Raw genomic sequence first — 14,765 nt, forward strand, 5'->3', positions numbered from 1 at the left:
ATTCTTCAAACAGCTTCTGGCAACAACTGTCCAACATTTTCTGTCTGTGGAAAAATGGAACAAATGAGTGATTTTTAAAAATTTTTTTAACTTCGGAGTTGTTGGGTCTGCATGATTCATGAGCCACATTTTCTTACTTTGGGAGTCCCTCAGGTGGAGATTGACTGGATCGTTTTGCTCGGCGTAATCTGACATGTGAAACAGTTAAGATGCCAAAACAGCAGCACCAAAGCTTTTCTTTTTCTTTTTTTTTTTTGCCTAAAGTAGAATTTGTTTTGACACAACTGGTTAGTCAAGCTTTCAAAAACAAGCCAAAGGCCTAATTTCCCTTGACATATTTACTTTATTTTCTTTAGCATTTATTTATTTATTTCCATGAGGTTAGCCCTGCTGGGTTGTCACAGCATGGTCTGCAGCAGAACTCGTTCACGCATTATGCAAATCATTTCAAAGTGGGTGCTTCAAACTTACAAAAGAGCATCATTCTACATTAAATGCAGGTCATAAACGAGATGGCAGTCATTATTATGCTGTACATTTTCACATCTTTGCAGAAAGTATGTGCCATTTCATGCATTGTCTAGTGTGTTTAAAGCACATTTCACAAAAAAATGCTAAAGGCAAAAGTGAAGTCTCAAATCACTAGACAAAACTGACACTATGTACATTTAACATTTAACAAGCAAATGATGGACATAACTAGATCCTTTTTTTTCGTGAAAGTAATCCTACCGATTGGTGTCATTTATGTTGATAACTTTAATCCCAGCCCTCAAAGAGTAAAAGGCTAAATCTTTAGGCAATTTGCAAAAGTTTAATTAATGTATTTAATTAGTACTAAAAACGCTGGGCCTGAGGGTGACTGATTATTTTTACTTTCTGCAGGAAGTTGATTGTTCAACTACTTTAATTAACTTGATTGTCATAGAAAAAAAGTAAGATTGTGTCTGACAGACAGTTCTCACTTATTGCTTGGCCAGAAGTCTTTTGCAGATGAATACAGAATAAACTGGATATCATCACCCAGTCGGCACACCTTCAACACACCTTGCCCTCTCACCTAATAGACTTTGTGATTAAGGTGAATAAATTCTCTTAGATGACTAATCCAAGATAAGCATCAAACAGAGACAAAGTCTTGCTCAACACTGTGGAAAACTCAGAAGATTTGCTCCCTAAAATACGGGGAAATTAAACTAACGTAGTCATATGTCAGGTTCGTGGAACAGGCAGCTGTAATTGTGAGAGGTGGGGGCTCACTGGTCAATTTGCATGAGCTGATGGGTAAACAGGTCTGAGGATGTGAGGCTTTTTAAAGTCCTATTGGAATCCAACAGAGGGTGCTAAAGCATTGTACATGAAAACAGGATGGTGACATTTGATCAGCAGCCCTTCATGTATCTTCTCTGTTTAGTATGGGGGAGCAGGCCTGACACTAAAGGAGGCATTTGAAAATCGGGTGCGGCTGAAGAATTAGGATGTGCTGGACTTATTTAAGGAAAGTGGTGATAGTCATTTATTGTACAGTTTACACGACAGTTTTAAACCGCCTTTTGCTTCTTTATGTTTTCCCTTCCAATAGCCAGATTTTCATGCAATCTTTCAAATAGTCAGCCTCAATGGCATAAGGTTAGCTTCATCTTTTGTCTTTGTCCTTTTTTTTTTCTTGGTTATGTACTTAAACTTGAGGGAGATAGAAAAACGGAGTACATAAATGAAGTGTAAAGTCTAACTGCCCAGAGCAGATGATTTGTATCTTAACGTTATCCTATAAAGGAAGACAGGAAGATGCATCATCTTTCAGCTAATCATCCACTATGCGGCGAGTTTTAATATAGTAGCTCTTTGGGAATGAACTTATGGGCACTAAAATTTCATTATGGCTGTCAAACAGTGTTTTGCTTTTGCCGAGTTAAAGAAATTGGAACAAATTGTGTTGCTGTGATGGACTGCTGCTAATAAAATGCCTAAATATCAAATTTAATACATGCTTCTGCTGAGTTGACTCTAAGTGAGGAGCTTTTCATGCCTGAATGATTCATAGGTCAGTTAGGTGACTTAGCAAACAACAACAACAATGAGAAGAAAAGAACATCTCTCTAAAAATGGTCAGGTACTGAACAGAATGGAATAATAATGTACAAAGTGAAAAATAACTTTGGAATGCCCCAAATATGTTGATTCTAAATATTGAGGAGCCAGTAATGAATGAAGATTCGTCTGTGTATCTTCTCACCCACCCACCTTCAATAAACAGAAACTTAACCATCCTGTGCAGCTGTCTTTGATGGGCTAACCATAACCACAAACATAACCCAGTCATCTCTGACTATAGCCTTAACCTTACCACAGTACGCCTTTGACTTTTAAGGACAGCAGAAATTAGACATCCTCATTATTTAAGGAATGAAATCCTACATGGGTTCCAACTTGGTCCAGAAGAGGGAACAAAGCCAGTGCCTAGTATCACTTCTTTACTTTTACTCTTTTTTTCCATGCTTCTTAAGAGTTGACAAGCTTGAGTATCGACACAGAGCCTTACACAAGCTTGGCCCTGAGCCTGCTTGCCTGGCCTAATTGGCCTCAGGACCTCTTGTTGGTGTGAGCTATTGATCAGTCTCGGTGCAGATGCTGCTAAGTCACAGGCAGAGGACAGAGAAATGGCCCGATATAGTGAAAGTAAGCGCTGCAAAATCTGGGCATGATGTCTTAAGCCTTGTCATTCGCTGTGCAGAGCTGCACGGCGAGCAAAGATGATAAGGTCCTCACCTCGAAGCACAGGGGTCCACATTCTTGCCACAAGCTGATTCAGACTCACTGATTGTCCTTTATTGTTACCACAGGGCTGATGGTGCCAACAAATGGAGGTTTCTGAATGCTGTGACCTCCACAGATCTATAGACAGCATCTGCTTTAACAATCCCACCAGAGACAACGAGATGAAACCCCACCAACACTTGCAAAACCCGCTTTTTTCTTCGAAAACCTCTGCAGCAAATATTAGGAGGAAGAAAAAAAAAGGCGGCAATGAGATTGCCACTGAAGAGCCCTTGTGGAGCAGGGGTGAGAGGAATGGTGATGCATGCTGATCTTGTATCTATCAGTACAAACATCCTATACGCCATTATTTTTTTGTCTGCACCTTCAACCTTTTTTCTATTCACATTCAGGACCTGGATCACATCATTTCGTTCTCATATTTTCCCATTTTGACTTCTTCTACCTCGTTGTCTCCCCTCAAAGTCATTTCAATGTAAATAGTGCCTGTGCTTATCTGCCTCTTAAGCCTCCTTCATCATTCCGTAAGACTTTTTCAATTCTCAGAAAAGCTCATAAAAGAAACATGCATATGTTTATGAGGCCTGCCACGCAATATGTCCTCCACAACCTCATAAAACACATTCTTCTTTATGTGGAGCCCAAATTTCTATTCTCTGCAGCATGTGAAGGCTACATTCCCATATGGTAATGCATTTATGATGCATGACAAGGCTCGCAATTCTCAATCTCCTCTGCAGCACAGCGCAAGTAACCAGAACTGTCCAAAAGCCATAGCCGTAACATCGCTGATCATTATACATTTTTCTTTCTGTGCTCTCGTCTCTCTGTATTCCTCCCCACGTCTCCTTGCAATCCACTTTCATCCCGTTGGTGCGAGAGCGCAGCCACCAGGTGCACACAGAGCTCTTCGCTGGGTGGTGGTGTTGGAGTGAATGTCCACTCCTGGACCTTTTCAGCGGCACTGAAAACCTACACGCATGTGTGCACACATTCACGGCAACCTGCTGATCCCGCCGCCTGTTTTATTGTCAATATCAGTCGGCTCAGGGGCTGTAGAGGTTGACGGCTGTTGACAGGGGCTGGATTGTGGCGGTAAAGACGATGGCAGCTCTCGTAGAGATAGAATGGCTGTATCTTGAGACCTCTTGGAGGGTGTTATTAGGCTGTTATGAAATCTGCCCCCTATCAGAGGTAAGAGGGAGGATATAGGCAAGATGCACTACAAAATACAAGTGTTGACTCTCTGCTTTCCTCCTATGGCTTCGTCTTATCTCCACCTCCAATTCATTCTCTTGCGCACACACATTTCTCCTGAGAGTCTTAACACCTATACTCAAGTTTTTCAATCAGCATAGCCTGCAGCCTCCCCTGCACACTTGTGAGTAGGAAAGGCAGGCTAACAGTTTCAAGGTATTACCAAGGTTGTAAAAGTTGTGGTTTCAAAGCCACACACAAAAAAACATGTTAACCCTCCAATGGTTTAAAGTCCTTTTGATGAAATGGAGTGACCAGGCTGTATGGAGAACAGAGGTTTCTACATTTTTCTCTTGCTAACAAAAAAGAGAAATTCATCTGTTTCGGGATATCTTTGCAAAAATCCCAGAGTCAAGCTGTGAGCAACATACTGCTAAGCAGCTGAATGGAGGCTCTACCCATGCACAAATCTTGACTGATTAAGCAAATACTCTATTACTATTACTCTATAAAGATCAGAACTACAAAAGCTATAAAATTCTACACAATAAGCCGTTGAAAACTTGTACATGTTAATCTTATACTTTTACTTATGTGTATGTATCCAAATCAAAATGACAAAGTAAACATTAGCAATTCTAAACTAACTATTTAACTATATTTCGACTACTATATTGTTAGGAATAATTGTTGTTCAAAGTACTTAGATTACAATATTAATTTTTGACTTTTAACTCTTGAGGTCATACTGTGATGTTGTAAAGCCTTAGTATTCTCAAGACAGTCTGTTGTTGACATGAACAAAATAACTCACTGTCCTTGACGGCATCTGACTGGGGGGTAGCATGAAGTTATGTTAAGAAGTTATGTTATTTGTACCACAAATGTGGTAAGATAAAGGATTGCTGCTCTTGAGTTGTCCTGGTACATCGGCTTGCTGCATAGAAGGTGTCAAGATGGTCTTAGAAGAAGGAGGAAGGGAGTCTGGGATGAAAGATAGGTTTGCTAGTAAACCCGTCACACCATGGGCTTCGCCAAAATAGGTTAAATAGGGTCCCGGTTCTGTTCAACTGCTTGCAATTAATAGTAGAGAATGGTCAATGACAAACCTGCACATAGTTAAGGTGAATTTCATTGCAGTATCATAACCCAAAACCCAAAAATGTAAAAAAAAAAAGTTTTTAACTTGAGAATATTCATTAAGTTCAAATGATAAATAAATACCAATCACAGTACTGCACTTATTTGGTACCGCTGCTATTAATACTGTCTACATCATCGTATAGCCAGTAGAAAAGCACTTTGTTTCTTCTATCACATTTTACAAGGTTAATGCATATCTTTAGGAAGAGATAGATTAGGAGAGAGAGAAAGGGAGAGAAAAAGGGAGATAGCAAGAGAGAGAGAGAGAAAAATATTTCACTATTCCTTTTTGCAAAAATCTTTCTTGACCATTCCAAGTCCTTCAGATTACCTTGCAGAGTTAGGAAAAGATTTAGACCTGGGAATTGGTCTGTGTCTGTTTGGCCACAAGTTTCAGTGGTCTTAACCTTTTTATTTATTGGTGTTTTGGTAGATATGGTAATGTTTTGGCATGTAGCTTTACGTTTTTATGTTTGTGTCACATCATTTTATACCCCAGTGAAAAGACAAGTTGTGCTTTGCTAATTAAAAGTTCCGCTACATATCTGTTATGTTGCTCAATGACAAATACCCACCCATCCATCCATCACTTGTCCGTACCCCTCACAAAGCCACACAGAGACAAATGGGGCAGACAACCATCCAAAGTCATACTTACTTTCAATTTGGACAGCGCAGTTAACATAAGTCATTGGGAGAAAAAGTAAATGAGGATAGAAAAGCAGAGCTGGCCCACTCCATGGCATTTATTTTTAAGATTAATTTTAAACTATTATGTTTTTTTTACACAACCAAACTTCTGATATGTTTAACATCCAAACACAAAAATTACAGCTAAAAGTCATTTATTACTCTTTATTGGCAACTTGAGGAAATTCTTATGATCTTTTCTTTATTTTTCTGTTTGTTTTTTATGTTTTGCTTCTGGGTTGTTTGTTTTTTCAGCTGTGGGATGGCTTTCCTTTTCTTTGGTCTGAAGTCATTGATGTTTCCCATTATGTTTTGGCGTGCTCTTATGGAACAATATTTCATGAACGTGTTTCTGCTACAAATTTCCTGTGCAGCACAAATCATGTGTGGTTTTTTTAAGTGCATTTTTAGATAATAATGTGCTCTGACATTGATAAATTTATCACATTTATTTGATTTAAAAACATCAACGCTCTCTGGATGGAGTCGAGGTACAGGGTCATTGTGGGCCAGGGTGGTTAGGGTTGGGCTGTTGGGCTGCACCCCAGAATAGAGGGGACCACCTCATGGGTTCAGGTCATGGTTGCCTTTGGTGGTGTCATTACCTGGACGTGGGAGTATAGCGTGCATACAGGAGATGTAAGTGTGTGTACAACATTAATTCTTGTGTGTGTTTACTTAAGGTGTGTGGGGGTGCGTGTCTGAGTGCGTGCGCATGAGGGTTGGAACATATGACTGTGTCTGTGTTGGGTCGCGCTGGGAAAGCAGAAAGTCATGGAGTGCTAATTAAAACCTCACACAAACTCAAACTTAAAAACGTGCATATAAAAAAAACGCGGTTCATTACATTTGATTCATTCAATTTGTTACAGGTGATAATAAGTTTGCATTTGCTTTCAACATGTAATTTTTAATTTGACTCCCAAGCACACACACGAATAAATGTTCTCAAATTAAATATTCTCAATTGAGAAGTTAACTTCATTCCAATTTTTATATGGTAATATGCTGCTGCTGTAATGCATTTATTTCAAGAACTCTTAAACATATTCATCGGGGAGTCATTTTTTTCTTTTATTGTGACTCCTAATTTGTATGAACTCATCCAATAATCTAGATTCTTTTAGACCTGTGTAACCTTTCATTTTTATTGGATACTGATTTGAAATGCCTTTTGCTCATGCTTGAACTCAACTTAAAAATAAATGGTGCAATAAACATAATTTGTTGCAGTGTCATGGATGTCTAGTTCAAAATAAGAGCAATTACCTGTAACATTAACTACAAAAAGTTCCTAAAAATTCTTTTTGTTCTATAAAAATATTTTTTTTCAGTATTTTTCTTATTATTTTCAAACATCCAAGCTGTGACAAAGGCAAAACATAGACACATGCTTATATTATTCACTGCGAAAATGAATCAAGGATTTGAGACAAGAATCTTTTTGGAAGCCTCTTCTCAACTGGCTCCGTCAGCTGTGAGAGAGGCCGCTCTAATCCATTGTTACTTGTTGGATAAATTTGCATAATTCCACTATTGTTGCATCTCAAATCTTCCTCCATCGCCCTCTTTACCAAACCAAAGAAAGGGGGGGAAAAAAAAAAAAAGAGACAACACTCTCAAACCTCTGCTACTTGTTGCTTTGGCAACACGGCCCCGGAAAAGCGAATAGAAGTACAGTGAGGCAGGAATAAGAGAGCTTGGCAGAAGAGAAAGGACTCAGTGGTGCACGGGTGTGGAGATGAAGAGGGTTTGAGGATGGAGATATGATGAACAGCGAGCAGAAAAAATAGGAGGGGAAAAGACGCGGCAAAGAAAGAGGGAAGACGGAGCGAGAGAAGAGGGGAAACTAGTGTTCAGTGAATGGAACATAGAGCAATTTTCTGTTGCTTAAAAAGTCATTTATCTGTGTCGACAGTCTATTAGTCATGTATTCGAGTGTAACCCCCCTTCCTCCCTCCTGGTCTACCCCCGTTCACACCCTCAGTGTGTGTTTGTGCACAAATGTGTAACATTTTATGTGTTATGTGTCTGCACAGTATGTATGATGAGACTGTACTCTCACACTCCCGGGATCAGAGCTGCAGGCAAGAGAGGTAGTTTTTAAATTGCACAGATAAGATCAATATGTAGTTAAGGGTGGAGCTGAGCCTTTTAGAGTTAACATTGTGCTGTCTTGTATTAGCCCTACAGAGGGTGAAGTAAATTATTCTTTGGGAGGGGATGTAGAGAACTCACATTTCAAAGTAAGAAGTGTTTTGGAAAATCATGTTTCTGTTCAGTTATTTGATTTCTAAATAAAATGACCTAAATCTATACAGCACATATATTTAAACTGCTTTGCAATATTCTCTCATCTATTTTTCGATCCACTGTTGTCTTCCATTTTCACTCAACTAATTTCATCAGAGGAGAAAGAGTCACGTCAAGTGCGCCTTTGAGTCATTTTCTCTGAATGCTGTCGAGCTCCCATGCATGAGATGGTCGGACATTATTTTGCTTAAAACACGGTCATCACTGTTCATTATTCCTAACCTCGTGATTATTGTAAGAATTGGCTTGGTGATGGAGGTAGCACACGGGATGGCATGCATGGACAAATAATATTCAGCCCCCTAAGCATGGAAATTCACAGGTCCTGCTTGGAAGAACAAAATGAGCTAGTTTTGAAGAATGCAAATGCAAAAGTGACAAAGAACAATACAATAATAATAATAATAGTAAAAAGATCCTAAACATATCATCCATAACATGATTTATGTATAAAAGTAAAGTTTAAAACAGGCTAAAGAACACACTGTTTGAGATTTATAACAGCAATTTCATCTTTCTATCCATTTATTTATCTATGCTCTCTGGCCAGTTTATTAGGCCGACCTGTTCAGTAGCTCTGATTGTATGACAGCCTTGCTTCTGTTGCTGCGGCTACAATGGATCTCAACACCATCAGTGGTGAGATGCATTGTGTGAATGATGGATGAATGACAGAATGCCATGCAAAGAGCGTTGGCATCCTCTGGACTTGATAAAGTGCCATACAAATATATAAAGGCCATTTACTAATTTCAGATGTCAGAAACCCAAGTTGTCAAAGGTTGAGTTCCTACAGTTTTACATGCTTGTCACACCTGACTCAAATTAGTTGACCATTAGCAGAACTCTGTAGAGCTTGACTGTATTCTGAGGTGAGATTTATCAATTAATTCAGGTGCAAGACCGGGGACATATTTAATTGTTGCAGGACACTGGCCATTGGGTACTGAAGTTTCTGATTCCTGCTTTGGAGACGATAAAACACCATAAAAAATAATAAAAAATTGTGGGAGCCTAAAACCCAAAGACCTGTGAATCATTACAGTGGTGAAGTTGAATGGCTGAAGAATAAGAAAGAAAAGGAAAGTGACTTTGAATGTTCAATTGCTGTGTCAGCTGGGTTAATCAAACTACAGTATTTCAGAAACTGTTGATGTACTGGAACTTTCTCGCATCATCAGCAGAAAAACCTTTAACCTTGAAGCAAATGGACTATAGCAGCTGAAAGCCACAGCAGGTGCCATTCCTGCTCCAAACTTTAGTCTCTGTTTTAGGTACGAATCTATCATTTCTACTGACAGATCGATCACAAAGATTTTCACACCAACTAAGATTTAACAGCATGATTGGTGAAGATTAAAAACAACTGGCTGAGGGGGAACACCGCCACCCTTTTATTTTTCTTCTTGTTCTCAGGGCATTGATTGCAGGAGAGATAGCAGTTTGTTCACCTTGATCTCTTACCTGGAATCCTAACCTGCTCTGGAGCAGCAGCTACCATGATAATTAACCCAGAAGAATTAACAGATCTTAAGGCAACAGGGGTTTCAACCAGGTAAACTGTAACTATAATGACAAGTAAGTGAATAGGGTTAGATACATTTCTAAAATGTAAAAACATAGACATTTGTAAGAAGCTATGAATAAATACAGTGGCTGACTAATGAGGTGCATTGACTTAAATGAAGAAGCTTTCTGTAAAATACTAATATTTTACAGAAATATCAGTATTTTACAGTAACAGTATATATCAATTAGTTATATACTAACTGATACAATCTGTTAGTATATTTACACAAAGATTAAAGGGGCAGTATTATGTAAAATTGACTTTTTTGAGCTTTACATCATGTTATATAGTCTCTCCTCCAAAACATACCTGAGGTGTTGCTTTGATTCTTTTATGCATGTTTGAGAATCTTTTAATCTCCCATGGCAATCTCTCAGCTGTGCAAAATGCCTGAGTGAACCTAGCTTTTTCCAACCTTCCACCTCACACAGCAACCTGCGACTTCCCCACTCAGCTACTTTTGACTAGCCAGCAGCAGTTAGCAAACACACGGTGGAACTGCACATCTGTCGAGCTCATAATGCACACTACTTCTCAGTGATACGCTGGTTAAAGGATTCATAGAGGAACAATGTTGTGATGACTTCTTGAAGGTGGAATTTCAGAAAGAGCAGGAGTTTTTAAAGAAACAGAGGTTCAATTTTGAGGAGTTGCATTAGGAAATTCAATTACCGGTATATATATATGTAGTATTTTTAAAACTGAAGGTAACATAGTTACTTGATTGACTGAATGTCATGTAAAGTGCTTTGGACTTGATAAAGTGCCATATATATATCTATCTATCTATCTATCTATCTATCTATATATATATATATATATATATATATATATATATATATATATATATATATATATATATATATATATATATATATATATATATATATATATCTAAAGGCCATTTACTAATTTCAGATGTCTGAAACTCAAATTCTCAAAGGCTGGGTTCCTACAGTACTATAAAATGACACTACTTTTTATTTTGGAGAAATTAATATTGTGGGAAGGTGAACCACCAGCTTCCCACAGGTGGGTGTAGGGAAATCCAGGTCCACAATAGGATGTGATTTGCAGGTGAAGATGAGGAGCAGAGGGTCTTACTGTTAATGAAGATGACACATGTCTGTGGAGGAGGTAAGTGAGTGCTCTGAGGCTGAGGCTGCAAGAGCAAGGTGAGCATTCAGCTAGTGAATGTTTCTCTTTGTTTATTTCGTGGCTAGATGGTGATGGAGAGTGATGGAAGGTTTGACAGGCAGGCAGAGCTTGATCCCCCCCAAGGCAGAGCTTTGGGGTTTCAAAGATTCCTCCAGAGTCAAAGACAGGATCAAAGATAGGAGGAGTTTGAAAAACCCTCAGACTCCTCCTGTTCACGTAGGAGTTGTCTGCGAAGTGGAAGGGGGACAAGGAGGAAGCCGGAGGGAATGTTGAAGCAGCGAGAGGTAATGAGGGGCTGGAACCTGGAACTCAAGAGCAGATTCTCAACAGAAACCACATGCAAAGAAGGACAACGAGGTGCAAAGTAAATACTGGGTCAGGTAAGTTCAGCAAGTGTTATCTACAGGTCTGATTACTATTTGTAGTGATGGAATCATCTTGTGTCTGTTTAATTGAAGCTGCTCCTCCTCCTGGTTGCCACCTGATGAACTCCAATCCTGCTTATCGCACCCTGCAAAAGGAGAAAGTAGGACAAACACGCCCACACACACGCCTCCACAACCCACATACAACTCAGAAAACTCAACATGAACATGTGGTGAAAAATCAGAACTTCCAAATCATCCATCCATCCATTAACTGGCAGGCTTAACCCTAGTGGGGTCTTGAGGGGTCAAGCTCTGCTTGAATTGCCTGTTAACCACCTATATCCAGCGGTCAACAGGCGAGAGGCAGGGTACACTCTGCACAGGTCACCAGTCCATCACAAGGACTTCCAAATCAACTGGATTTAATTGCTGTATTCTATAAGATGTTGAAACAATAGTGCTTAAAAAAGTTTTTCTTTTTTTTTCTCATCACTAAGAGCTATGCTGTTGCACAAATACAATAATTATATTAAATCTGGAAACAGGATTGACACACCAGATGCCTGGTTTACAAGAACAAACCCTCGTTGTTTCATAATCACTTACAGTAGGAGCCTCTGGCTTCTCAGAAAGACATGCGAAGTGAATGTTGGGGCACCGGCTGCTGCAATATGAAAGGCCAAGAATAAATGCCTGACATTCTGGTGTGTTACACATGAACAGATGACAGCCTGGTACATACATGAATTTGAATTGAATTTAAGTCCAGTTTAGGACTAACATGTTCACCCACCCATCCATCATTGCTCTGGCGTGTCTTCCAGGTGGGATGCCTCTGAAGTGTTCTCTGGAAGGCATCTGGCTTCACATGTACCTTTTCAGCTGTTGCCTCATAATTTGGAAGAGCAATGAATCTATTCTAAACTCCTCCTTGGCCAAACTCCTCAGTGTGCCCTCAATGACTCCACTCTGATGGAAATGTGTTGAGTTATTTAGACCTAAGAAATCTGATTGACTTTCAGTGTGGAACTGCAAAAGTATTTCTTATTACTTAAGGTTTTTACATTCCAACAACAAACTTCTATGTTTGTTATTATGAATTTATTTGGTAGAGCCTCAGAAAGGAGTGTATAACTGAGAAATGAAAGAACATTACAAAGAAAAATCGGAAAAGTGTGTATGCTTGTGAGAAAACTATTTATGTTCTACCCCTTTACAACTAATAACATCCAGCGACACCAGTTGTCTTCAGAAGTTATACCTAGTAAGAAAGAAAAGTGTGTTACTGTGGGATTACAGTTGTTCAATGAAGGCCTCAATGGTTGTTGAACACTGCAGAGGAAGTTGTGGAAAAGCTTAAAACAACAAAACAACAAAAAAATATGTTATATGGTTATGCGTTAAGCTTTGAGCTTTTCATGGATCTACGCTCAATCCATCCTCTAAGACAATTGAAAGAATAAGACACAAATGTAAACTTACCAGGACATGGACAGCTACCTAAACTTACAATCTAAGCAATCAGAAAATCAACCAACAGGTGTGTGGAGTTGCAAAGATCAGTAGTTGTTGGAGAATCTTTTGACAGGATAACCTCATGCCTCTACTAATCCAGCCAGTGTTAAGAAGTGGTCCATTAGAAGTCCTATAGATGACCACATGAACACATGAATACATGTGAAAAAAGATAATCTGATCAAATGAGACTGAATACAACCAAACAAATAAAACATGGTGGTGGCAGCATTATGCTGTGGGGGTGTTAGCTTTGTGAAGATTATTGATGTTACGTTAGGTAGTTAAATCTGTGACCAAGAAAACCCCCTGATACACTGAAACACACCAGAAACAAATTGGACTCATTTAAATCAATATTTTTGCTTGATTACTTTCAGTTTTCTTAGTCAAAGTAAAGAGCCAGATAAACACTTTTAATAAATTTGTAGCTTATACTTGCTTATCCTTATAGTTGAACATTATGATAATGTGCTGCATCCTGAAATAAGAGATACGACCAAAAATAATTGGAAGCTCTTTCAGCAAACCATTGGTAATGGATCATTTAAACAGAAACAGATTAGCAGCTAAAAAAAGCTCTTATAATATAGGTAGAAAGTGCCAAAGTGGTTTATAATGATAAAAAATAATCAGAAGTGAGTGTTTCTTGGCCCAAGCTTAGAAGCCACACATGTTAACTGTAGCATGTGGTGAAAACCCCACCGTGTCATGTCCTCTGACTCCCCTGTTGCCTGTCTCTCTTTGAGCTTTCTAACTTTCTTAATAAGCATGTCCTGCTGTAATCACCATGATATATTAAGCATAATCAGGTGTGCTAATGAGGTCGTAATTATAATAATTCACGCATTAATTAGCTAATATTTCTCTGTCAGCGCATAACTTTAACCAGCCAACATAATTTGTAATGGCGGAACCAAAATCACACACACCTGTGCCAGGGAAAAATGGAAGCAGCACTGCCTTTGTGAGGCTTTGGTAAAGAATCATGGTTACGGTTCATTCATCATCTAATGATCATAGTGACACTCTTGCAAAAATGTGTATTGAATGCAATCGTCATGCTGGAATTTAGGAGTCAAAATTTATTAGGTACTGGGTACAAGGAAATTATCTGTGATATATTCTTTGCAGTATAAAATGTGCTCCATATTAATTTCTGTTTAAGCGGGATACTGAAGTTTTTGGATAAATGTGATGTCAGTGTTCTAATTAGATGTTTCCACTCTTCCCAGATGGTGGATAAACACTTAATTGTATGTTTTAACCATGGCAAAGTTATGTTATTACCATCCTCTGGTGTTCATGGGTTAATGTTTATCCCACCCAGCATGAACGTAAGTTACTGTTTGCTCCTTTCTACCCATTATGTCTTGATTGGTCTAACCACTGCATCTGGGTGGGGTAGACTCCACCTTCACATCATGGCATCTTACAGACTGATGGAATCAGACAGTGGTTTTCTCTTAACTGGATCAAATTTTATGCAGATTAATATTTGCCAATGTGCTGAAAAAAATATTGTTCAGCCATTCACGCTCGTTACGACTGGCGTCATATGGTTGATTATGCAAATCTGAGTGTGACCAACACTGATTGGCTCTTGAAGACCACAGACGGCGGATTGGTGGCCTGTCAGAGATGACGGCTATATAAGACACTGACGCAGACTTTCTGCCATCCACCCTCTGCCTCTCCCAAGCGGCCACACTGTTTGTTGTTTCTGGTAAACAGCCTTCCTTGCAGAAGTTCAGTTTATTGGAGTGAACTGCCTTTTATTTTTGCTCTTTTCTCATGTTTAGCTTATTAAGGGAGGTAGATTTTTGTCATTTTATTTACTTTCAAATAGGTAAGTTTTGGTGAATATTTCATCCTTTAGATAAATATATTTATAAGATGTTCAAAACTGTGTGTGTTGGCTGCTTGAGATCTGAGGAGGATGGATCCTTCATGCTATGATCTGGCCACCCAGAGGCAGGTCTTAAAATGCTACAGAACTCAACATGACCATTAAAAGTTAGCAATAGATACAT

The sequence above is a fragment of the Xiphophorus hellerii genome, chromosome 4 (assembly GCF_003331165.1).
Source record: "Xiphophorus hellerii strain 12219 chromosome 4, Xiphophorus_hellerii-4.1, whole genome shotgun sequence".
NCBI lineage: Eukaryota > Metazoa > Chordata > Actinopteri > Cyprinodontiformes > Poeciliidae > Xiphophorus > Xiphophorus hellerii.